Raw genomic sequence first — 26,162 nt, forward strand, 5'->3', positions numbered from 1 at the left:
AGGATGTGCTATTATTATTCTGCAAACACTGATAAATGCTTCATCAGATGCAGTAATACCCTCAGGTTCATGGGCAGCCTCCTAAGTTACTCATATTTTGAAGAATGTCTTCTACAGAATTTTTACATCAGATAAAAATGTCAATAAATTAAATAAAAAGCACAAACTAGGATAATGGGCCCTGAACATCCTGTTTCCTGCTAAGTGAAACATGTTTGAGCAAATCAACGTAGTCATCGCAGTGTGACAGAATGACGTATAAGAACAGCAAGACAAAACTTTGCAAACCTCACTTATTTCCTCTTTACAAAAAAGTGGTGATTCATTCAAAGTGTTGTACTCTAACTCATAAAGTCTATTGCAAAGTCATTGGGCTGCAGCTTTTATATTTGTAACAACTGTTCTACTTTCTATTTGTCACCCATGTGGTATTTGCTCAACAAATTTACAGCAAGTCATGTTTTATTGCAAGAAGCCCACGTCCCACCTCCTGTATACTAAATGCTTTAAAATAGAGATGACTCAGAAGGATGAAGGCTACAACTGTTCCGTCCACTCTATAAATTATATTCTAATCCATTTCTACTCTATATGCCAAACAGTAAATTAGTAGCAGATATCTTTACTGTTTTTTTATATTTTATGAGATCATTTGCAATATTGAATTTCATAACCATTAACCATGAACAAAGTAGTTAAAATAAAGAGCAAGTCAAGCTAGTTGCAAAGCATTGACAATCACATGTATAAAATAAAAGATTGTTTAACACTTAGCGCTTATGAATCAAGTAGAAAAAACACCTATGTATACCTAGAGTTGTCATAATTCCATTCACTTGAAATATCTCAGTTATTCAGCTTGCGCCATTTAATATTATTTGTTAACATTTATTTATATATTGAGGAGTCAAGGACTACCAAACAAAGCCTAATAGGGAGCAGGTCATACCGTCACAATCAAACTTCATTGAACTGAAATATGGTTTGATTTACTGCCATTCCTCAATACAGCTCATACTTGACAACTCTCCCTCATTGTCAGGGAGACTCCCTGAAAAAGCAGGTATCTCCCTGTCTCCCTGAAGAGTCCAGCAATCTCCCTGATTGCACCTTACCCCCATTATAAATCTATTATATGAAAAAAAACCTCAGAGATATATGCATTCAAATTGGATCTTTAGTGTAATTTCCTTGCAATGGTTATAAGTAGGGGTGAGCGGGTTGGGAGCGGGTCCCGATCCGAGGCCGATCCGAGTCAGGCTCGACTTTTCCCGCCTGACTCGGATCTGAAATCGAGGCAAAACGTCATCATCCCGCCTTCCAGGTCTCGCGGGTTTTGGATCCTATATAAGGTACCCGCGTCGGCGCCATTTTCTCACTCGGCTGTGGACAGTGAAGAGGGAGGGTGGGAGTTAGGGCTGGCTGGGCTGTGTAGTGTAGTGTAGTGCAGAGTAGTGTTGTGCTGTGCTGTGCTGCGCTGAGCTGCTGTTGTCCATAGGGGCTGTGTCCACTACTTCAAAGTCCATAGGGGCTGGCTGTGTTGTGCTGTGCTGCTGTTGTCAATAGGGGCTGTGTCCACTACTTCAAAGTCCATAGGGGCTGGCTGGACTGTGTTGTGCAGTCAGTTGTCCATAGGGGCTGTGTCCACTCCAAAGTCCTGTGCAGTGTCCCAGTCCTAAAGGGGTGCTGTAGTGTTGTCCAGGGGGTGCTATGTCCATCAGGGGTGCTCCCCCCAAGTGCTAAAAAAAAATTATTTTTTCTGTGTTTGTGAATTGTGTGCACAGTAGCCGCACGTGCATCAACAAAGTAGTGCCAAGCGTGCGCCTGTGTCATAAGTAAAGGGCCGGCTGGCTTGACCGTTAAAGGGTGCTGTAACCCCCAAAGTACACTCCAAACCAAATAAAAAAATATTTTCTGTGTTTGTGAATTGTGTGCGCAGTAGCCGCACGTGCATCAACAAAGTAGTGCCAAGCGTGCGCCTGTGTCATAAGTAAAGGGCCGGCTGGCTTGACCGTTAAAGGGTGCTGTAACCCCCAAAGTACACTCCAAACCAAATAAAAAAATATTTTCTGTGTTTGTGAATTGTGTGCGCAGTAGCCGCACGTGCATCAACAAAGTAGTGCCAAGCGTGCGCCTGTGTCATAAGTAAAGGGCCGGCTGGCTTGACCGTTAAAGGGTGCTGTAACCCCCAAAGTACACTCCAAACCAAATAAAAAAATATTTTCTGTGTTTGTGAATTGTGTGCGCAGTAGCCGCACGTGCATCAACAAAGGAGCAGCGCCAAGCGAGCGCCTGTGTCCCATAAGTAAAGAGCCGGCTGGCTCATTTCTTAAAGGGTGGTGTAACCCACAAAGTGCACTACTCTCCAGCAAAAATAAAAAAATATTTTCTGTGTTTGTGTGCACCTTGGCCGCACGTATATATCAAATCGATATAACAAATGGAGGACCAAACTTTCTCCGATAATAATAAAATAGAGAAAGATCAAGAACCACTTCCTCCTAGTGCTGAAGCTGCTGCCACTAGTCATGACATAGACGATAACATGCCATCAACGTCGTCTGCCAAGGCCGATGCCCAATGTCATAGTAGAAGCCACATACAATTCCAAATGACAAAGTTCAGGAAAATGACCTTAAAAAAAACATTTAAACATATATCAAGAGAAACGTAAACTTGCCAATATGCCATTTATGACACGGAGTGGCAAGGAACGGCTAAGGTCTTTCCCTATGACTAGTGTGTGTCATACTAGTATGACTAGTATGTTCATGACTAGTGGTTCAGCTTCACGTGACGATGGAAGCCCTCCTCCCACTAAAAATATCAAACGAGTTAAGCTGGCAAAAGCACAGCAAAGAACTGTGCGTTCTAAGAAGATATCACAAATCCCCAAGGAGAGTCCAAGTGTGGTGGTGGTTGCGATGCCTGACCTTCCCAGCACTGGACGGGAAGAGGTGGCTCTGCAAGTGCTGAAAGGAGCACCCACAGTCCACTTGCTGATATGCAAATTGAAGATGTCACTGTTGAAGTACAACAGGATGAGGATACTGGTGTAGCTGGGGCTGAGGAGGAAGTTGGCAAGGAGGATTCTGATGGTGATGTGGTTTGTTTAAATCAGGCTCCGGGGGAGACAGTTGTTGTCCGTGGGATGAAATAGCCCATCACGGTCATGCCTGGGCAGAAGACCAAACATTCCACCTCTTTGGTCTGGCAATATTTCTATCCAAATCCGGACAACAACTGTCTTGCCATATGTACCATATGTAAAGGTGGAATAAGTAGGGGTAGGGACGTTAACCACCTAGGAACATCCTCCCTTATACGGCACCTGCAGCGCGTTCATAATAAGTTACTGTCAAGTTCAGAAACTTTGGCTAAGACAGTAAGCAGTCCAGGGAAACTTAAATCCCGTTGTCCTGTTGTATCCAAGCGCCTGCAAACCACACCGTCAACTCCCTCCTCGTCAATTTCCTCCTTAGTCAGGATCAGAAGTAGTCCTGCAGGCCATGTCACTGGCATGACTGACTCTCCTATCCGGGATTCCTCCGGAGGATCCTGCATTGCTACGCCTACTGCTGCCGCTGCTGCTGTTGCTGCTGCTGGGAGTCGTTCATCATCCCAAAGAGGAAGTAGGAACACCACTACTTTTACTAAACAATTGACCCTCCAACAGTCCTTAGCGAGGAGGATGAAGTACGACAGCAGTCATCCTGAAGCAAAACGTATAACTGAGGCCTTGACTGCTATGTTGGTGTTAGACGTGCGTCCGGTATCCGCCATTAGTGCAGTGGGATTTAGACAATTGATGGAGGTAGTGTGTCCCCAGTTCCAAATCCCGTCTAGATTCCACTTCACTAGGCAGGCGATACCGAGACTGTACAGAAACGTCAGAAAAAGTGTCCTCACTGTCCTGAAAAATGCCGTTGTACCCAATGTCCACTTAACCACAGACATGTGGACAAGTGGAACAGGGCAGACTAAGGACTATATGACTGTGACAGCCCACTGGGTAGATGTATCACCTTACGCAGCAACAGCAGCAGCGTCACCAGTAGCAGCATCTCAGAAACGCCAGCTCGTTCCAAGGCAGGCTACGCTGTGTATCACCGGTTTCAGTAAGAGGCACACCGCCGACAACCTCTTAGAGAAACTGAGGGAAATCATCGCCCAGTGGCTTACCCCACTTAGACTCTCCTGGGGATTTGTGATATCTGACAACGCCACCAATATTGTGCGGGCATTACATCTGGGCAAATTCCAGCACGTCCCATGTTTTGCTCACACAATAAACTTGGTGGTGCAGAATTTTCTGAAAAGTGACAGGGGCGTGCAGGAGACGCTTTTGGTGGCCCGAAAAATTTCTGGCCACTTTCGCCATTCAGCGACTGCGTGCCGAAAACTGGAGCGCCAGCAAACACTCTTGAACCTGCCCCGCCATAACCTGAAGCAAGAGGTTGTGACGCGGTGGAACTCAACCCTCTATATGCTTCAGAGGATGGAGGAGCAGCAAAAGGTCATTCAAGCCTATACATCCACCTATGACATAGGCAAAGGAGGGGGTATGCACCTGATTCAAGCGCAGTGGAGAATGATTTCAGTGTTGTGCAAGGTTCTCCAGCCCTTCGAATTTGCCACACGTGAAGTCAGTTCAGACACTGCCAGCTTGAGTCAGGTCATTCCCCTCATCAGGCTTTTGCAGAAACAGCTGGAGAAAGTGAAGGAGGAGCTAAGATGGAGCGATTCCGCTCGGCATGTGTGACTTGTGGATGAAGCCCTTCATTCGCTTTGCCAGGATTCCAGGTTGGTCAATCTGTTGAAATCAGACCACTACATTTTGGCCACCGTGCTCGATCCTAGGTTTAAAGCCTATGTGGTGTCTCTCTTTCTGGCCGACACAAGCCTGCAGAGGTGCAAAGACCTGCTGGTGAACACACTGTCAGCTGAAGCGGAACATGACACGTCAACAGCTCCTTCTTCATTTTCTCCCGCATCTGGGGCTGCCAGGAAAAAACTTAGCTATCCTAAGCAACCCGCTGGCAGTGATGCAGGGCAGGCAGGACCAAGTTTGGACATCTGGTCCGGACTGAAGGACCTGGCAACAATTTCTGACATGTCTACTGTCACTACATATGATACTGTCACCATTGACAGAATGGTGGAGGATTACATCGGTGACAGCATCCAAGTAGGCATGTCAGACAGTCCATACCTGTACTGGCAGGAGAAAGAGGCAATTTGGAGGCCCCTGTACAAACTGGCTCTATTTTACCTGAGTTGCCCCCCTCCAGTGTGTACTCCGAAAGAGTGTTTAGTGCAGCCGGGAACCTTGTCAGCAAAGGCGTAGGAGGTTGCTTCCACAAAATGTGGAGAAGATGATGTTCATCAAAATGAATTATCAACTCTTCCAGGGAGACCAGCCTCCAGAACGTACAGAGGGACCTGTGGTGGTGGATTCCAGTGGGGATGAGTTAATACTCTGTGAGGATGAGGATGTACACAACACTGAAAAGGGTGAGGAATCGGTGGATGAGGAGGATGAGGACGACATCTTGCCTCCGTAGAGCCAGTTTGTGCAGGGACAGTTTAATTGCCAGCTTGTTTTGTGAGGGCCCAAATGAACCAATCATTTCAGCCACAGTCATGTGGCAGACCCTGGCGCTGAAATGATTGCTTTGTTAAAGTGTGCATGTCCTGTTTATACAACATAAGGGTGGGTGGGAGGGTCCAAGGACAATTCCATCTTACACCTCTTTTTTTTCTTTGCATTATGTACAGTTTGGGGCCTAGTTTTTCAAACTGCCATCCTGTCTGCCACTGCAGTATCACTCCTAGATGGGTCACGTGTTTGTGCCGCCCACTCGTGTCGCTTACCATAGTCATCCAGCTACCTCGGTGCAACCTTTTGGACATAAAAACACTATTGTGAGGTGTGAGGTGTTCAGAATAGACTGGAAATTAGTGGAAATTAAGGTTATTGAGGTTAATAATAGCATAGGAGCAGAAAAACCAACACATTCTGTGATTTTAGCTGTTTTTATGCTTTTTTAAAAAAAAATACAGATCCAAAACACAAAACCCAGAACCCAAAACACGGAAGGGTGGTTTTGGCAAAACCAATCCAGATCCAAAACACGAAGAAAGATCCAGATCCAAAACCAAAACACAAAACACGAAAAGTGGTCGGTGCACGCCCCTAGTTATAAGGCACAATGATCCCTATGGCTACATGCATTTTCTGAGAAGTATCAGTGTATTTTCATCAACAAATAGATCTAACTAACTGCTTTGGGGCTCATTTACATTTGGATGTAAGTCAGGTTTATGACACGCTTCTCAGCGTGTCACACACTTTACCTCCACGCTCCTAGGTGTTGCTCTCACAATCTCCCTGAAATGCTTTTTGAAAAGTAGGTAAGTATGATATAGCTGCCTTTTGTGCCAGAAACCTACAGATGGAAAACAGCACTTACTAACCAGCCTACTTTCTGTAAGCTAATGTTTGTATTGTAAGAAGCAGGAGTACACTATGGCACTATGTGGATAGGAAACGCCTGGAAAGGTAAGGAGCAGGAGTGCTTACATTTCCATAAACTCTCATGTAAACTTATTGCCACAGCCACTCATTCACAGAGCTTCAGATACACTGATGGTTTGTATATGAGGGGCTGTTCAAGTCAAAATTACAGCTTTCTGGATATGTCATATACCTAAATTATTGCTTTCTGGATATGACGTATGCTGAAATGTATATGACGTATGCTGAAATGGATATGACGTATGCTGAAATGGATATGACGTATACTGAAATGGATATAACATATACTGAAATGTATATGACGTATGCTGAAATGGATATGACGTATGCTGAAATGGATATGACATATACTGAAATGGATATAACATATACTGAAATGGATATAACATATACTGAAATGTATATGACGTATGCTGAAATGGATATGACACATGATGAAATGGATATAACATACACTGAAATGGATATGACATACACTGAAATGAATATAACATACACTGAAAAGCACATGACAGTGCCAGCCAATCACAGCTCTCCTATATAAGCAGGGCTCCTGGAAGGAAGAGCAGGAGAACAGTGTGGCAGAGCTGTAAAGTGGAGGTGAGTGCTAACACTATAGTCAGTGGTGTAATAACTTTTGCTGTGCTGATGATGGTAATGTAACACATAACTACTACTGCATGTACTATTAGTAATAGCTGCAGATAGGAGACTGCCTCTTTTCAGCTCTTTCTCCTGTGAGGATCGTGCTCCTGCTGCAGGCAGGTTATGTATTAATGTTACTTTCACTTTCCTTTCTGTCCTCATTCTCTCTCATCTCAGCTTTTTCTTTACTCTCCTTTCTCTTCTTTCTCTATGTCTGATTTCTTGACAGTGCCCCAGGTCCCTGCTCATGTTAGGGAGTGCCCTGACTCCCAGCAAGATGGCTCCTCCATAATCCAGCAGGTGGGGTAGGATTCCCCTGTTGTCTGGCTGGATGTACTGTTACTGTATGCAGGCTGCTGGGTCAGACAATCGGCAGTAGGCTGTGGTTTTCACACCCCACACGTGCCAAGCATTATTATAACCATACCACCCAACTGTCCCACATTCAGTGGGACAGTCCTGTTTTTTTGGGACTGTCCCGCTGTCCCACCCATGGGCTGCAGTGTCCCGCAGTTGGGGGGGAGTTGTGGAAGCATACACTGCTGCTCTGCATAGCAGAGCAGCATGTACGCAGAGCGAGAATAGATGTGCGCATGCGCACAGTATCTTTCTACTTCAGGGTCCATAGGGTATCCACAGGATACCTTGGGGTGTAGGCGGATGATGTCAGACATTGGGCACCACAGAGTTAAAGTTTTCAGCCTCCCAGGATGCACTGGGTTCTCCCTCCTATACCCTGCCTCTGAGCCAAGACAAACTAGTTTCGTAGGTGCACAGCTCGGAGTCGGATCACCATATAACAGAGGTGGGCTGTAATGGCCCCTGAAGTTCTTCAAGGCAGCTGTGGCTGCTCAAGATGAGCTGCACAGTACAGTCAGTCAGTACTGACATCTATGCTGTCCCTCCTTCACCCCGCCAGACCAGAATGCCGGTACTGATCCGGGGATGCTGGTGGGTGTCTGGGGTCACAGCTAGCGGTGACCCCGAATTACCCGGACTGTGGCCGGATTCAAGGGGGCAGGTAAGTGGCGGGGTCCCTTGGATGGTACACGCTGAAACACAGTCCAAAGTCCCCAGACAGGGGGCTCCCTGGGGACTGTCTGCACGTGGAGCCAGGTATTAACTTGCGCTTCCACTAGACCACCAGGGACAGCGGGCCGCGGCTGAGCGGCAAAGGTCTGGCATCCCAGGGGTTAATTGCATGTCAGGGGAGCGGCCTTCCCTGTCTCACAGCTGGCGCCTCCCCTGCTGCACAGTGGCTCCCCATAGCGGTCTGGCGGGCTGTGTCACCACTCCTCCCCCTGGCCCACCTCCTCTCTGCTCCTCGGCGGCCATTTTCTAAGAGTGTGCAAACGCTGCTGGACGCTGAATTCAAGGTGGCATCGCGGTCCGGGTCCCCCCGCATACCTCTCCTGCGATTAAGGTCAGAGTATGCAGCACTGTTTCCTACCAGGCTCTGTGTCTGTGTAGTTGATCTCCGTGCTGGTACTGCAGGTGATTTATTTCTGCATTGTATGTGACTAACTGCTAACGCTGCTGCCTGTACTTTCACTTCTGACTTTCAGACATTTTACTATCCCTGTTCTGCCTCTGCTAAAGCCCTTGCGGTGAGGTGTTGCAGGGTGTTCATTGCCTCACTGTAAAAGCATTTATCTGTGAGGGGAGTCACATACACTGCGGGTATACAATCGGGAAGCCGGCTGCCGAAATCCTTACAGCTGGCTTCCTGACTGCTTTATCACGGCATGGGATAAATGACCGGCATCTATATCTAGACGCCTGTCATTTTCCCGATGCCGGGAGACTGGCGCCCGGCATCCCAATCGAAGGGATGCCAGGAGCGCCATGAGCAGACAGCCGCGGGAGGGGAGGGTTAGGTTTAGGGTACCCGGGGGGGACTTAGGGTTAGGCACCCCCCTGGGAGGTTTAAGGTTAGGCTACGGGGAGGGAGGGTTAGGCACCCCCGGGGGGGACTTAGGGTTAGGCACCCCCCGGGGGCCTTAGGTTCAGGCAGCGGGGAAGGGGAGGTTAGGGTTAGGCACTTAGAGGGGGGATTAGGGTTAGGAACTTGGGGGGGAGGCTAGGGTTAGACACCCTAAAGGAGGGATAGGGTTAGGGGATTAGGTTAGTATAGAATATACTTACCTTTAGGACGATCGGGATTTCCAGCGCTGTCGGGCTTCCTCTGCCGGGCTCTGCTAATCTGTCAGCCTGCCGATGCTGGGAATCGAACTGCCAGCCATGCGGCCGGCGGTATTTCATACCGATTCCACACTACATTATACTCATCATGTCTGAGAGTAAACGTGATTTTCCTCTTCAGCTAATGTGTACCACATGTAATGTACCATTAGCGGAGAGTGATGGAAACACTGAGGGGTTATGTAGGGCGTGTTATCTTATATCACACCCGATTTCTGTCACTGCACCTGTGCAGGAACCGCCCTAGGCTTGTTTTGCTAAGGCACTTACAACCCTTGTGGGCCAGCTAGCGACTCCCCCTACGTTCCCCCAGATGGGGTTATCACAGCAGTCGGTTGTGTCGTCACCCATGCAGGGCTTCCCCAGGCAGTTGCTGGTACCCCAGTGTCTCCCGCTTTCGCCCCCCCAGGTCTCGCAGGAGCCTGCGTGGGTGAATTCATTGTCCAATACGGTGCAACACCTGTCAGATGTTTTACAGGGGTAGTCATCATTGCAGCCTCCTAAGCGGCCTTTAGTGTCTCAGATGGCTCAGTATGATGTTGTCTGATGACAATGAGATGTCTGACTTTTCAGACCCGGAGCCCCTCCATACTAATAAGGCGGAGTCTAAGTCTAAAGTGTATATACCTGGCCTTATATGGGCAGTCCGTGCGGCCTTGGTCATTGAGGATGATAATTCCGTGGCTAAATCTAAATACACCTTCTTTAAGGATGTTAAGGAAGATGCCACTGTATTTCCTCTATCTGGTCAGTTAGTGGATCATTTAGAGGAGGCGTGGAAAAATCCGGGTAAGCGGTACCAGCCTTAAAAACATTTGGCCTTTGCATACCCCTTTGCGGATAATTATTTTTTCAAGTGGGAAACTCCTCTGCAAGTGGACTCTCATGTCACATGCCTTGTGAAGAGTGATACATTGCCCATGCCCTCCATGTCCTCCTTAAAGGATGCTACAGATCGCAAGGTGAAAATATGCCTGAAATCCATTTATTCCCTTGCTGGGGGGCGTCCAGACTGGCTATGGCTGTGTGCTGGGTGGCCAGAGCCATGGAGTGTTGGGCTGATAGCTTGGAGGCATCTCTGGACACTGACTCTTCACCTGAGCAGGTGGAGTTAGTGGGTAATCTCAGAAACTCAGCCACGTACATTAATGAGGCAGCCTCGGATATAGGTCTCCTCACTTCCAGAATCTCCTCGGTAGCAGTGGCGGCTCGCCGCACCCTATGGTTGTGCTCTTGGAAAGCCGGCACAAATTCCAAAAAGGTTTGGAATGCTTGCCTTTTAATGGACAGGTCCTGTTTGGCCCTGATCTGGACAAAATTGTGGCCACTATGGCAGCAGCTAAGTTTGCGTGTCTGCCATCGGCTACAGTCCCATCAGGGTCGGGTTCTTTGTCCTTTTGGCCCTATAGGGCCCTGGGTAAGTCCAATGTACAGTTCTTTCCGAGACAGTCAGGGGCCAAGAAATCTGCCAAGCCTAAGAAGCAGGCTTGGAGTACAAGATGTCCTGCTTCCAAGTCGGATGATAAGCCTTCCACCTGACAGGATGGGCCTCTCCTTGGGGGACCCCAAAGAGGGAGGCCGGCTTCTTCAGTTCGCACAGTGCTGGTGTCTCACCACCATGGACACTTGGGTAAAAGAAGTGGTCTCTCGGGCATACGCCCTCTCCTTCCGGCGGAGGCCTCACAGCCGATTTTTCACCACGGGCTGTCAGTCAGATCAAGACAAGGCCCTGGTATTCCGGAAGGTGTTACACTCTCTGCTCCAGGCTGGAGTTATAGTGGCGGTTCCATTGTCCCAGAGGGGATCGGGGTATTACTCCAATCTTTTTCTGGTACAGAAACCCAATGGTCTTACCGGCCCATCCTCAGCCTCAAATCCCTCAACAATTCTTGAGGGTTCCTCTGTTCTGGATGGAGACCCTGCATTCCATCATTTTAGCGATGGAGCCTGGGGATTTTATGGTGTCGCTAGATATTCAGGACGCTTACCTGCATATCCCCATTGTTTCAGCACACCAATGTTTCCTCAGGTTTGCAGTGGCCGACCAACACTTCCAGTTTCAGGCACTGCCCTTTGGTCTGGCCACGGCACCTCGAGTGTTTACCAAAGTCATGGCAGTTATGGCAGCCCACTTGCAGATGCAGGGGATCCGCTTGTTGCCCTATCTGGATGACCTGTTGTTGGCAGGGTCTCCAGAGATACTTCAGTGCTATCTGCAACTGATAGTCTCTGTGTTGCAGACTCATAGCTGGCTGGTAAACTGGAAGAAGTCCTCCCTGGTTCCCTCACAGAGGATGCTCCATCTCGGAGCCCTGTTGGACTCCCAACAGAGGATCTTTGTGACAGAGGAAAAGATCTCTGCATTACAGGCAAAAGTACGCAGTTGCCTGCAGAGTTGCCGGGTGTCTAATCATTCGGCGATGAGGTTACTGGGATCCATGGTGTCGATGTTCGACATGGTGGAGTATGCTCCAGACCTCTGCAGAAGTTGATCCTCTCCAGATGGAATGGGTTTCCCCATTGGATAAAGACACAGACAATGGTGCTTTCTCCGGAGGTACATCTGTCTCTGGCCTGGTGGCTGCACACTGCTCACCTGAACAAGGGGCACCCCTTTTGGATTGCGGACTGGGCCCTTCTGACAATGAACGCCAGTCTCCGAGGCTGGGGAGCGGTGATGGGTCCGCACTTCTTCCAGGGAAGGTGGATGCCAGCAGAATCTGCACTTCTGATAAACATCTTGGAACTTCAGGCAATATTCAAAGCTCTCCAGCAAGCAAGACATGTCCTGCACGGAAAACCCATGCAGGGGTAGTCAGACAATGCCACCACAGTGGCTTGCATAAACCGCCAAGGAGGGACCCGCAGTCAGACAGCCCTGACGGAGGTGTCCCGCATTCTAGCTTGGGCAGAAGGCAATCTCCCTGCCATTTCGGCAGTGTTCATACCAGGAGTCCTCAACTGGGAGACAGACTATTTCAGCCGTCAAGACGTGCATCCAGGAGAATGGTCTCTTCACCAGGAGGTGTTTCAACTCCTGGTGAACAAGTGGGGCCTTCCAGAGATAGACCTCATGGCCTCCCGACACAACAACAAGCTACCTGTGTATGGGTCAAGAACAAGAGAAGCAGAGGCACTTCTGGTAGAAGCTCTGTTGGTCCGGTGGACCTTCCAGTTTGCGTACCACTTCCCTCTGTTCTCCCTTCTTCCTCAAGTGATTCGCAAATTCAAGCAAGAAGGTGGCATGCTGCTGCTGATAGCTCCAGCTTGGCCCAGATGGCACTGGTACTCAGATCTTCAGAGTCTCTCCTTAGACACTCCAATGCTGTTGCCTCTATGTCCGGACCTGTTGTCTCAAGGTCCTTGCCATTACCCGGACCTGGGTCGTTTGTCTTTGACGGCATGGCTGTTGAGACTTAAGGTCCAGGGGTTTTTCCAGGTCTGTAGTTAACACCATGCTCAGAGCTCGGAAGACTGCATCTGCAAGAATTTACCATCGAGTATGGCATACTTTCTTTGAATGGTATCACCCTAGAGCCTTTGATCCTCAGGTGTTCCGGATATCCAGGGTGTTGGCTTTCCTGCAGGTGGGCTTAGATCACGGTCTTCGCCTTGCTTCTCTGAAGCTGCAGGTTTCTGCCCTGTCAGTGTGGTTTCAGCGTAGGATTGCTACTTTTCCTGATGTCCGCACCTTTCTGCAAGGTGTACTTCGTGTTCAGCCTCCCTTTGTTCCTCCAGTGGCTCCTTGGGATCTTGCTGTGGTCCTGAGGGCTCTCCAAGGACTGCAATTTGAAACACTGGGCTCAGTGGATTTGAAATGGCTTACAGCTAAGACTGTATTTCTTCTGGCCATTGCTTCAGCCAGAAGGGTTTCAGAATTGGGGGCTCTCTCATGTCGGCCTCCCTTTTTCATTTTTCATAGGGACACTCGCCCTGGTTTTCTCCCAAAGGTGGTATCTAGTTTCCACATTAACGAGGAAATCATAGTGCCGGCCTTTAAACCTCTCGGTTGGTGAGTCCACCTTAGATGTGGTACTGGCTCTAAGGATTTATGTTGACCGTACCAATTCTTTTAGGAAATCGGACTCCTTGTTTGTCCTCTATAGCTTCCGTAAGAAGGGAGGGCCTGCCACTAAGCAAACTTTGGCAGGATGGATTTGCATGGCTATTTCTAAGTCTTATATTCATGAAGGCCTTCCTGTTCCATCCTCTGTTAGGGCTCATTCCACTAGGTCTGTGGGTCCTTCATGGGCAGCTCTATGTGGTGCCTCTGCTGTTCAGCTTTGCAAGGCAGCCACGTGGTCTTCTGTCCATACCTTTTAAGGTATTATGCATTCGATACCTTCGCCTCTCAGGATGCTTCCTTCGGGTGGTGGATTCCCCTTTCAGCACAGGAGCATCCCCACTCTTAAAGGATACTGCTTTGGGACATCCCCAAGGTATCCTGTGGATACCCTATGGACCCTGAAGTAGAAAATATGAGATATGGTAAGAACTTACCCTTCTTAGCTCTATTTCTACGAAGTCCATAGGGTTCCACAGGACTCCCGCCCTGTCTCACCTGTACTGCAGATGGGCTTTGTTCTGGTCACCGGTTTTTCCATCTCCTTCTGGTGAGAATGTGATTCCTGTGTGTTCCAGACTTTTTCTCCTCCTCCGGCCTATGGCTTGTTACATAACTGGTTTGCCTTGGCTTGGGGGCGGGGTATAGAAGGGGGATCCCAGTGCATCCTGGGAGGCTGAAAACTTGAACTCTGTGGTGTCCTATGTCTGACATCATCTGCCTATACCCCAAGATATCCTGTGGAACCCTATGGACTGGGGTCCCCCTTCTATAACCCGCCCCAGAGCCAAGGCAAACCAGTTATATAACAAGCCATAGGCTGGAGGAGGAGAAGAAAGAGAGAGAAGAAAGTCTGGAACACACAAGAATCACATTCTCACCAGAAGGAGACAAAAAAACGGTGACCAGATCAAAGCCCATCTGGAGTACAGGTTCGACAGGGCGGGAGTCCTGTGGAACCCTATGGACTTCATAGAAATAGAGATTACAATGGTAAGTTCTTGCCATATCTCATATTATTCACAGTATGGGGGGAAGTCCGGGGGCAGCCCAGCATCTCGGAGATGCTGGGCACGCCCCTTAGCAATGTAAACAGGGCGTGCCGCTAGGTCACGCCCTTTTTTCACATAGGTCACACCCCTTTTCAGGAAAGCTTCGCCGCGTAGATGTCCCGAGTGGAACTCTGCAAAAGTTGGGAGGTATGTTATAACACTTACATGGCTTTGTGTGTTTATTTAGTGCATATACTGTATAGGTACTGTATGTGCATGTCTACATGCAATTCTATGTCTAGGACTTTATATGGTGTATGTATGTATGTATTTATTCTTCCGCTACTTGTGAGTGGCAGAATAAATACATACATACAGGGCCGTAGAGAGCCTGGCCAGTCCCGGGTAAAGGAGGGGGCATGGCCTAATCGCTGGATGTGTGGCCACGCCCCCTTGGAAAAAACACAAAAATATATCAGCCCAGCGCTAAGCAGGGGGGGAGCGATCAGTGTGATCGCTCCCCCCCACAGCCATAGGAGACTGCTCCAGCTGCTGCAGCCCAGCACAAGCTGTGTGCTGAGCTGCTGTGAGGGAGGGGGGGCACGCCGGGCTCCTCTAGCAAGCCCAGGCCTGGGTAAACTGTACCCACTCCCCCCCTCTCGTTGCCCATGTATACATACATACATACATACATACACAATATAAAGCCCTAGACATAGAATTGTATGTAGACATGCACATACAGTACCTATACAGTATATGCACTAAATAAACACACAAAGCCATGTAAGTGTTATAATAATGCTGTGCATGTATGGGGTGTGACAACCACAGCCTACTGCCAATTGTGGCAGACTATAAATCTCTGACCCAGCAGCCTGCATACAGTAACAGTACATTAGCCAGACAATAGAGGAATCCTACCCCACCTGCTGGATTATGAAGGAGCCATCTTGCTGGGAGTCAGGGCACTCCCTAACATGAGCAGGGACCTGGGGTACTGGCAAGAAATCAGACATAGAGAAGAAGAGAAAGGAGAGTAAAGAAAGAGCTGAGATGAGAGAGAATGAGGACAGAAAGGAAGTGAAAGTAACATTAATACATAACCTGCCTGCAGCAGGAGCACGATCCTCACAGGAGAAAAAAGCTGAAAAGAGGCAGTCTCCTATCTGCAGCTATAACTAATAGTACATGCAGTAGTAGTTATGTGTTACATTACCATCATCAGCACAGCAAAAGTTATTACACCACTGACTATAGTGTTAGCACTCACCTCCACTTTCCAGCTCTGCCACACTGTACAAGTAAGAGGGGTGGGCCGCGCTTATTTATATGGTGCCACAAGTGTTCCGCAGCGCCTTACACAGTACATAGACAAATAAGTAACCATTGACTTACAATACAATACAATACAATACAGGACATGGATAAACATTGCTATATTAGCAACCTTTATGCCCGCATAAGCAGCCAAGTGTTAGTTACCCTAGTGGGGAGTAAGAGATAAATTAAGGGGATGACAAACAGGAGTGACACAGATGGGGTAGGCGGGGAGGAAGGAAGATGTAGCAGCAAGTTAAGATGAGAGCAGGAAGGCTTTAATGAAGTAGTGGGTCTTAAGAGCTCGTTTGAAAGATTGTAGAGAGGTTCAGAGTCTGATGGGGAGAGGGAGGGAGTTCCAAAGGTGAGGAGCAGCATGGGCAAAATCTTGGAGGCGGGAGTGGGAGGAAGTAATCAATTGGCATGAAAAGTGGCGTGTACTAAGTGAACACAGAGGACGGACAGAAGAGTGAAGGGAGATGAGATCAGAGATGTAAATGGGAGAAGATAGGGTGAGGGCTTTGTAAGTGAGTGTGAGAGCCTTGAATTGGGTTCTGAAAGGGAAGGGGAGCCAGTGGAGGGCTTGTAGGAGAGGGGAGGCAGATGTAGAGTGTTTGGAGAGAAAGATGAGCCGAGCAACAGCATTTACCACAGACTGGAGAGGAGAGAGATGGGATTTGGGAAGGCCAGCTAGGAGAAGGTTACAGTAGTCCAATCTGGACATGACCAGTGAATGTACAAGGGTAGCATCCTGGGTGAGAAAGGGTCTGATCTAGGAAATATTCTTGAGATGGAAATGACAGGACTGCGAGAGGTTCTGAAAGTGTGGCTTGAAGGAGAGGGAAGAGTCCAGGATGACTCCAAGACAACACACTTTGGGACTAGATGAGATAGTTATGCCATCTATTAATAAAGAAGTAGTGGGACATGATGTTATGTGGGAGGGTGGGAAGACTATCAGCTCAGTCTTAGACATATTAAGTTTGAGAAATCGCTGGGACATCCAGGAAGAGATAGCAGAGAGACAGAGATACGAGTCAGTAGAGAGGGGGACAGATCAGGTGAGGAAAGGTAGATCTGAGTATCATCAGCATAGAGATGATAATGGAGGTCAAAAGAGCTGATGAGTTTACCTAGAGAATACGTATAGAGAGAGAATAGGAGAGGTCCAAGAACAGAACCTTGGGGAACACCTACTGTAAGAGGCTGTGGGGGGGAGGAATCGTCATGACAGGAAACAGAGAAGGAACGTTCAGAGAGGTAGGAGGACAGCCAGGAGAGAGCAGTGTCACGTAGACCAAGGGAGTGAAGAATATGTAGCAGTAGAGGGTGGTCCACAGTGTCAAAAGCAGCAGAGAGGTCAAGGAGAATGAGCAGGGAGTAGTGGCTCTTGGATTTTCCAGCAAGGAGGTCGTTGCAGACTTTTCTGAGGACAGTTTCAGTGGAGTGTAGAGAACGGAAGCCAGACTGAAAAGGGTCAAGGAGGGAGTGGGAGGAAAGAAATGTGGTGAGGCGGTTATAAACAATACGCTCAAGGAGTTTGGAGGCAAAAGGGAGGAGAGAGATTGGTCAGTAGTTAGAGAGAATGTCAGGATCAAGGTTAGGTTTTTTAAGAATGGTGGAGACAAGGGCATGCTTGAATGCAGAAGGAACAGTGCAAGAAGAGAGGGAGAGATTAAGGAGGTGGGCAAGATGGGAGCAGGCAGAAGGAGAGAGGTAGTGGAGGAGGTGGGAGGGGATAGGGTCAAGGGGAAAGGTGGAAGGGGGGTAGGACTGGATAAGGGCCTTAACTTCCTCTCCAGTCACAGGGGAGAAGGATGTCAGAGTCGGTAAAATGGATGGGGAGGGGTGATCCAGGAAAGGAGGAGGTGGAGAGCTGGGGGACTGGTTGGATATGATGTCCTGACGTACAGAATCAATTTTAGATGTGAAATATGTAGCAAACTCAGTGGCAGAGAGCAAGGAGGGGAGGAGGGGGTGGGCAGAGGACGGAGTTGTAGGTGGAAAAGAGACGCTGGGGATATGAGGACTGGGAGGAGATGAGATTCTTGAAATATGACTGTTTAGAGAGGGAAAGGGCAACACTGTAGGATGACAGCATAAATTTGAAATTGAGAAAATCTGCCTGAGAGCGTGATCTTCTCCACTGTCACTTGGCGGTTCGTGAATATTTTTGCATTTTTCAAGGAGTCATTGAAAAAGGCCCCGAGGCCACCCTGGCAGTGCATACAGCACAGTAGACTGACCCCACGGGACTGTGGTACAGCACCACACTGCAGCTCTCCACATCACTCTACAGCCCACAGCAGGACATCAACGGGTGCCCGTCTGCCAGGCACCCCGCGGGCTTGTGGAGATGCAACACAACACCTGGCCAGCATCTGAGACCACAGCTTACGCTGCATAGCACCACGGACATCTCTCCACCTACCAGTAGGTCAAATAAGTCCTAGAGACAGTGCGGGATGCCACACTGTACTCCTGCTTTTCCTTCTCAGCAGCCCTGCTTATATAAGAGAGCCGTGATTGGCTGGCACTGTCATGTGCTTTTCAGTATATGTTATATCCATTTCAGCATATGTCATCCATTTCAGCATACGTCATATCCATTTTAGCATACGTCATATCCATTTCACTATATGTCATATCCATTTCACTATATGTCATATCCATTTCACTATATGTTATATCCATTTCACTATATGTCATATCCATTTCACTATATGTCATATTCATTTCACTATATGTCATATCCATTTTAGCATATGTCATATCCATTTCAGCATACGTCATATCCATTTCACTATATGTCATATCCATTTCACTATATGTCATATTCATTTCACTATATGTCATATCCATTTTAGCATATGTCATATCCATTTTAGCATATGTCATATTCATTTTAGCATATGTCATATCCATTTTAGCATATGTCATATCCATTTCAGCATATGTCATATCCATTTCAGCATACGTCATATCCATTTCACTATATGTCATATCCATTTCACTATATGTCATATTCATTTCACTATATGTCATATCCATTTTAGCATATGTCATATCCATTTTAGCATATGTCATATTCATTTTAGCATATGTCATATCCATTTTAGCATATGTCATATCCATTTCAGCATATGTCATATCCATTTTAGCATACGTCATATCCATTTCACTATATGTCATATCCATTTCACTATATGTCATATCCATTTCACTATATGTTATATCCATTTCACTATATGTCATATCCATTTCACTATATGTCATATTAATTTCACTATATGTCATATCCATTTTAGCATACGTCATATCCATTTCAGCATACGTCATATCCATTTCACTATATGTCATATCCATTTCACTATATGTCATATTCATTTCACTATATGTCATATCCATTTTAGCATATGTCATATCCATTTTAGCATATGTTATATTCATTTTAGCATATGTCATATCCATTTTAGCATATGTCATATCCATTTCAGCATACGTCATATCCATTTCACTATATGTCATATCCATTTCACTATATGTCATATCCATTTCACTATATGTTATATCCATTTCACTATATGTCATATCCATTTCACTATATGTCATATTCATTTCACTATATGTCATATCCATTTTAGCATATGTCATATCCATTTCAGCATACGTCATATCCATTTCACTATATGTCATATCCATTTCACTATATGTCATATTCATTTCACTATATGTCATATCCATTTTAGCATATGTCATATTCATTTTAGCATATGTCATATCCATTTTAGCATATGTCATATCCAATTCAGCATAGGTCATATCCATTTCAGCATAGGTCATATCCATTTCAGCATAGGTTATATCCATTTCAGCATAAGTCATATCCATTTCAGTATAGGTCATATCCATTTCAGCATAAGTTATATCCATTTCAGCATAAGTCATATCCATTTCAGCATACGTCATATCCATTTCGGCATACGTCATCCATTTCGGCATATGACATATGTCATATCCATTTCAGCATACGTCATATCCATTTCAGCATACGTCATATCCATTTCAGCATACGTCATATCCATTTCAGCATAAGTTATATCCATTTTAGCATAAGTCATATCCATTTCAGCATAAGTCATATCCATTTCAGTATACATCATATCCATTTCAGCATGTCATATCCATTTCAGTATACATCATATCCATTTTAGCATAAGTCATATCCAGAAAGCAATAATTTAGGTATATGACATATCCAGAAAGCTGTAATTTTGACTTGAACGGCCCCTCATATTTGTACAACAAATACATTGAGCACTTCTAGTACAAAGTAATTGTGTTTGTATTTTTTGGTTGTACAGTAGAACCCGGATTATTTGGCCACATGTACTTTATTAACCATGGATCAGACTAACTGGGCAGCCAAAAATATATATTTTTGTAATCTTCCCTTGTTGTTCTATATACATATTTTACAGTAGTCCAAGCTAGGCTGTGAGTTTTCATTTCTGGTGTGCATCCCTATGTATTTAACTTTCAGCAGTGGATGCACAGAGTGAATAATGTCTACATTAACAGCTAAATATAACACAGTAGATACTGTATATGTATGTTCAGATTAAATGTTATTTTGATTGTCCGTGCAACCTCTCGCCGCATTTACCTCACATAATCAGGGTTCTACTATACATTTTTTTTAGTCTAGAATAAAATCACTAGGCAAATGGCATCCCTCGCTTTTATCTTTTACCACTATATAATTGGCCAAAGTGTTGATGGAAATTTGTGGCTTTCATGCAGATTGAATAAATTAGATGACTAAACTTTGCACATGCTTAGTTTGCTGTTGGAAGAATACACACAGAAGGGGGATGTAGTACAGGGTAGGTGGAAACCTCTTCATGAATAAATATCATGCAACAGTATATTAAAACATGATGTAAGGGGCGTGGCTTGGCAGCCATTTGAGAAAGCTGGGCTTCCCTGCAGCTCCCGAGGAATATACTGCTGTCCGGCTGCTGGTGACACTCTAGGGGGCCATAAATGATGCACCACTGCCTATAATAACCCCCTCAGACTATTCTGTGTGTCCGGTGCCGTGGTCGCGGAATCGGGGAGTCGCTGGACGCTCCCGCGGATTGCAGCCTGGTCCTTCCACAGAAGCCGGGGCCTCGATTTATGGCCTGAAGTCCGGAAGTGTGGCCGCGGCTAGATTTCGGCGCTTGATCGCCTGTATACGGGAGCGTGGTCCCCCCTGCCTTCTCTGCTGTCACTCTCCCTGACTGTCCTGCCGGAGGGAGAGAGGTTGTTGCCGCCTGCTGTCCGGCTGTCAGCGCCGTTGGGACTCACCGCCCGGAGGTGTGTGGTAAGAGCTGTATATATCCACACACTCTTATAACCTGCCTGACTGAGGATGTTAATCTGCCCTTTCTGACCCAGATTACTCTTCTTGCCATCATACTCCGCTCCACGGCCCACTAGCTGCCTGGACTGTGAAGTAATTAAGGAACATAACTTACCAGCCCTCAGCAGGGAGCCATTTTCTAATTAAGTTTCTGATGGTACAAGCCGGATGCAGCTGCAATTATAGATCCATCTATATATATAACTGCAATAATCTACAATCATCTATAACACTCATTATTTTTTTTATTTTTTTTTTTACTTACTATAATCTAGTGAGTGTTAACTGATTATAATCTATTGGAGAATCTCATTTTCATCTCCTACAAGGTGGAATTACAGCGCCATCTAATGCTGCTTTCATATATTGCCTTATAGATGGATATACCATTAGCCGACTTTCTTCTTTTTATCTAGTCATGACTCTCCAGATGTTTTTTCTTCTATAAATCATGCTGTGACCTGCGATTGCTCCAGAGAATTCATTGCACTGTTCGGCTAGCATTCGCCAATGTTCCCCTCCCTCATCTTTGGAAATCTCGGCACACTTGTTGATTGAATAATCCGTTTTTGTCATTTCAATATGTCACAAAAAAGTCGCAAAAACTCTGCCGCTCCTAAGCCTAGCATACTCAGAGCATGGGAAAAATCTGGTTCTCTGACTCGACAAACGCCGATTGCAGACATTGTTTCCGACGTTGAGGAAGATACCTCTGCGGATGCCGTTCTGACAACTAAAGACATTATAGCTATTGTTACTAAAACTATCCAGTCAGAAATGAGGTCGGTGCTCACAGAATTTAAAACTGAATTAGCAGATCTTGGCTCCCGCACAGATGTTCTGGAACAGAAGATGGACGAAGTCTGTCAGTACCAAAGCGTAGTGGAGCAAGAGCTTGCTGATCTGCACTCGGAATTTGATACGTATAAAGATCACCTGGAGGACTTAGAGAACCGGAACCGACGGAACAATATCCGAATCCGCAACATTCCTGAAGACATAACGGCAGATACTCTCCCTGGGTTCTTGGAAGGACTTTTTTTTCATTTGCTACCAGATATATCAAAAGATATGCTCCACTTGGATAGGGCGCATAGGGCATTGCGGCCGAAACTCCCTCTGAATCAACCCCCGAGGGATGTTATCTTAAGATTTCATTATTATAAAACAAAAGACCGGTTCATGCATTCTGTCCGTGGCTTATCTACAATCTCCTATTCAGAGTATCAACTTCAAGTGTTCCAAGACCTAGCTCCGTCTACTCTTAAGAAACGCCGGGACCTTATCAATATAACCAAAACATTGCGAAATCATTCTATTCGATATAAATGGGGTTTTCCTTTTCAACTCCAAATCACAAGGAATGGAGGCACATATATTGTTAAAACCCCTACACAAGGCTACGAGCTTCTAAAAACTTTCGGTCTTATCGATGATCTTCCTGAATCCATCCGTAAACAAATTGCCTCACCACAGCAAAGCCCTTCAGTACCATCCCCCAAATGGTCTCAGGCCTAACTGATGTTGTTTATTTCAAATTGGCATCGTGTCAATATCCTATTTTTGTGTTTTTTAAATGCTTTCTTCTTAGGAGAAGTCACTGTTAGTTAAATTGGTATCATCCCGGGTTATTCATTCTTCTGAAAGTATAATGTCTGTATGTTTATTGTTGTTAATAAGATGTCATAGTTCATCTGTTATGTTAGCTAAATTTTAGGATGGTTCGGGTTCTCAAGTAGAACCATCCTTTCCTAAGTTGGAACGTTAATGAGTACCCTTCTATCGTATCTACAGTGATTCTACATTTATTATTATGTTTTTTATTGTTATTTTTTGTTCACGATGTCTACAGTATTCTCCTTATGTCTGTTACCTCTAACACTTTCTCTGGACAAATGGTCACAGCTTCTATACTGTCCTAGTACACATGTACTATACATCTTTAGTTCTTCTTTTTATTTTCTTTCTTTGTCATGCCCCCCGCCAAAGGGAAGGTATTTGTAATGCCTTCTCTTTCAAATTTAGGCCTGTCCTTTGTGTTGGTCAAGGTCTTTTCTTTTCTACTACCTTGGTAGTTCCTGATCTCTTTCCTTTCTCCCCTAATCTGTCCTCTTTTTTTCCCTGGATCTCTAACCAGTCAATATGTCCAATTCATATACTACGGAATTATCTAGATACATATCCACCATGAAGTTAAAGGTTCTTACGTTAAATGTCAACGGGTTAAATTCCCCCACTAAAAGGGCCATGGCCATCCAGTTTTTCCATCGTCGTAGACCAGATGTTGTTTTCTTGCAGGAGACGCATCTTAAAGCCCCTCATCCATCTCTAGCAAGCAAAATATACTCACAGGTTTACTATTCAAATATGTCAGCTAAGCGTAGAGGCACGGCAATTATGCTACATAGGGACTTCCCTATCAATATAGACAAAGTGATATCTGATGACCAGGGCCGGTATATCATCATATCAGGGACGTATAGTAACTCACCGATTGTTTTAGCATCGGTATATGCCCCGGCAATGCAGCAGGCATCCCTATTTACTAGCCTCTTCAATCATATATCCCAACTCCCACAGGGCCTCATTATAATTGGGGGGGATCTTAACACCATCTCAAATCACATTCTAGACAGATCTCGTCCCGTCTCAATCTATTCCACTCAAGCTAAACTCACCAAACGACTGCATTCTTACATGTCACTTAACGATCTTTATGACGCATGGAGAACTCTTTATCCCTCAGCTAGAGGTTATACACATTATTCCCCGCCACATAATATTCATACACGAATCGATTATTTTTTAGTTGACCGGGCATCCACCCAAAGGCTCTTGGGGGCACAGACCTTACCTATCCCTTGGTCAGATCATTTAGCTATCGAGATGGAGCTTTTGGTTACAAGCCCGACACCCTTGACCCGTTGTTGGCGCTTAAATGAGTCTTTATTAATGAAACAGGCTCATATAGCACAAATTACATCTGCTTTAAAAGATTTTTACGCCACTAATCTCACTCCGGATATCTCCCCCTCAATACTTTGGGAAGCCCATAAGTCCACACTGCGGGGTTTTTTCATCAGCCTATCTTCTGCTCAGAGAAAGGCGGAACTCACGCGTATAAATGAACTAGAATCTTTATTATCCTCCCTCACGCAGCTCCATCAACGTTTTCCCAAAAAACGCACGTATCTAAAAATTTTATCTGTAAAGGGTCAGCTATCTCAGATTCTCTCTAAAAAAGCGGCGAATGCATTATTGTGGACACGCCAGAGATTTTATGAGAAATCTAACAAGGCAGACACATTATTGGCCCGCCAACTAAGAGCCAAACGTACTCGTAACAGGATTATCTCCTTAAGAGACTCGAACGGCTCACTAACTCATGACCCCAAGGCTATGGCTAATCTATTTCGGGAATACTATTCATCTTTATATAACCTCCCACCTGTAGACATAAATACCCCCCACACTCTTAATGGAATACGCCAATATTTGGAATCTTGTCAATTACCTAAACTCTCTGAATCACATATTGCCTTACTTAATGCCCCTATCACTGAAGAGGAGATTATAGCAGCTATAAAGCATCTACGTAGGTCAGCTGCCCCTGGTCCTGATGGATTTTCCGCTCTCTATTATAGAAAATTTACTATAACCCTACTTCCTATGCTTAAGCTACTATTTAATTCTTTGTTGGAGGGTAAATCGCTTGATGCGGCCACCACCAGGGCCAATATAGTTGTCATTCCTAAGCCTGATCGAGACCCCCTGGAGTTGAAAAATTATAGACCAATCTCACTTCTGAATGTAGACCTGAAGTTATTGGCTAAGATCCTAGCTATTCGGTTAGCCCCAATTTTACCCCACCTAGTTCATTCGGACCAGGTGGGCTTTATCTCCAATAGACAGGCCTCAGACAATACGAGACGTCTGATTGATCTAATACAAATTGCTCAGGGCAGATCAGACCCGACCCTGGTGGTGGCTCTCGATGCTGAGAAGGCCTTCGACCGTGTGGCTTGGCCCTTTATTCAGCAAACTTTGCTTAACATGGGGTTCTCGGGTGCGTTTTTTAATGGATTATTCTCATTATATCATAATCCATCAGCTTCCGTTTTAGTTAATGGCCTTTCTTCCGACCCTTTTCCCATCTATAACGGCACCCGTCAGGGTTGCCCCCTTTCCCCTCTTATATTTGCGTTGGTGATGGAACCCCTAGCCTCAAAGATTAGATCGAGTTTGAATATCTCTGGTATTCGAGTTGGCAATACTGACCACAAGATCGCTTTATACGCTGATGATGTGATTCTAACTTTAACTGACCCCCATTCATCCCTCCCAAATCTTTTTTTCGAGATAGATAAATATAGCACACTCTCTAATTTTAAAATTAATACAGATAAGACGGAGATCTTAGACTTACAGACCCCCCCTGCTGACCTTCGCATTCTTCAAGCTGCATTCCCTGTCCGCTGGCAAACGGATAAGATAAAATACTTAGGGGTTTATTTAACTAAGACGTATTCCTCCTTATACGCAGCCAATTTTCCTAGACTATTGGCCTCCATTAAGTCCGACCTTCATACATGGAATAGATCTATAATCTCTTGGATAGGACGTATGGCTTCAATTAAAATGAACATTCTTCCTCGGCTGCTATATATGTGGCAGACTCTCCCGATACATATTCCAATCACAATCCTGAAAAATATTCAAGTAGAGATCTCACATTATATATGGGCTGGGAGACGACCCAGAGTAAAGATGCGCTTGTTACAAAGACCTTGTAGTGATGGAGGGCTGGGTATTCCTGATCTAATCAAATATTATCGGGCAACCCACTTAGTCTCGTGTGTTCTCTGGCACGCTCCGCCTAGCCAGAGAGTTTGGACATCTATCGAAGCCGGAGCATTATCTGTTTATTCTCCCTATTCTTTCCTTTGGTGCCCTGCCCTTTCACGATCACCTAAGCTAAACATACTTTCCACTGTT

The sequence above is a fragment of the Taudactylus pleione genome, unplaced genomic scaffold (genome assembly GCF_031769625.1).
Source record: "Taudactylus pleione unplaced genomic scaffold, aTauple2 ptg000154l, whole genome shotgun sequence".
NCBI lineage: Eukaryota > Metazoa > Chordata > Amphibia > Anura > Myobatrachidae > Taudactylus > Taudactylus pleione.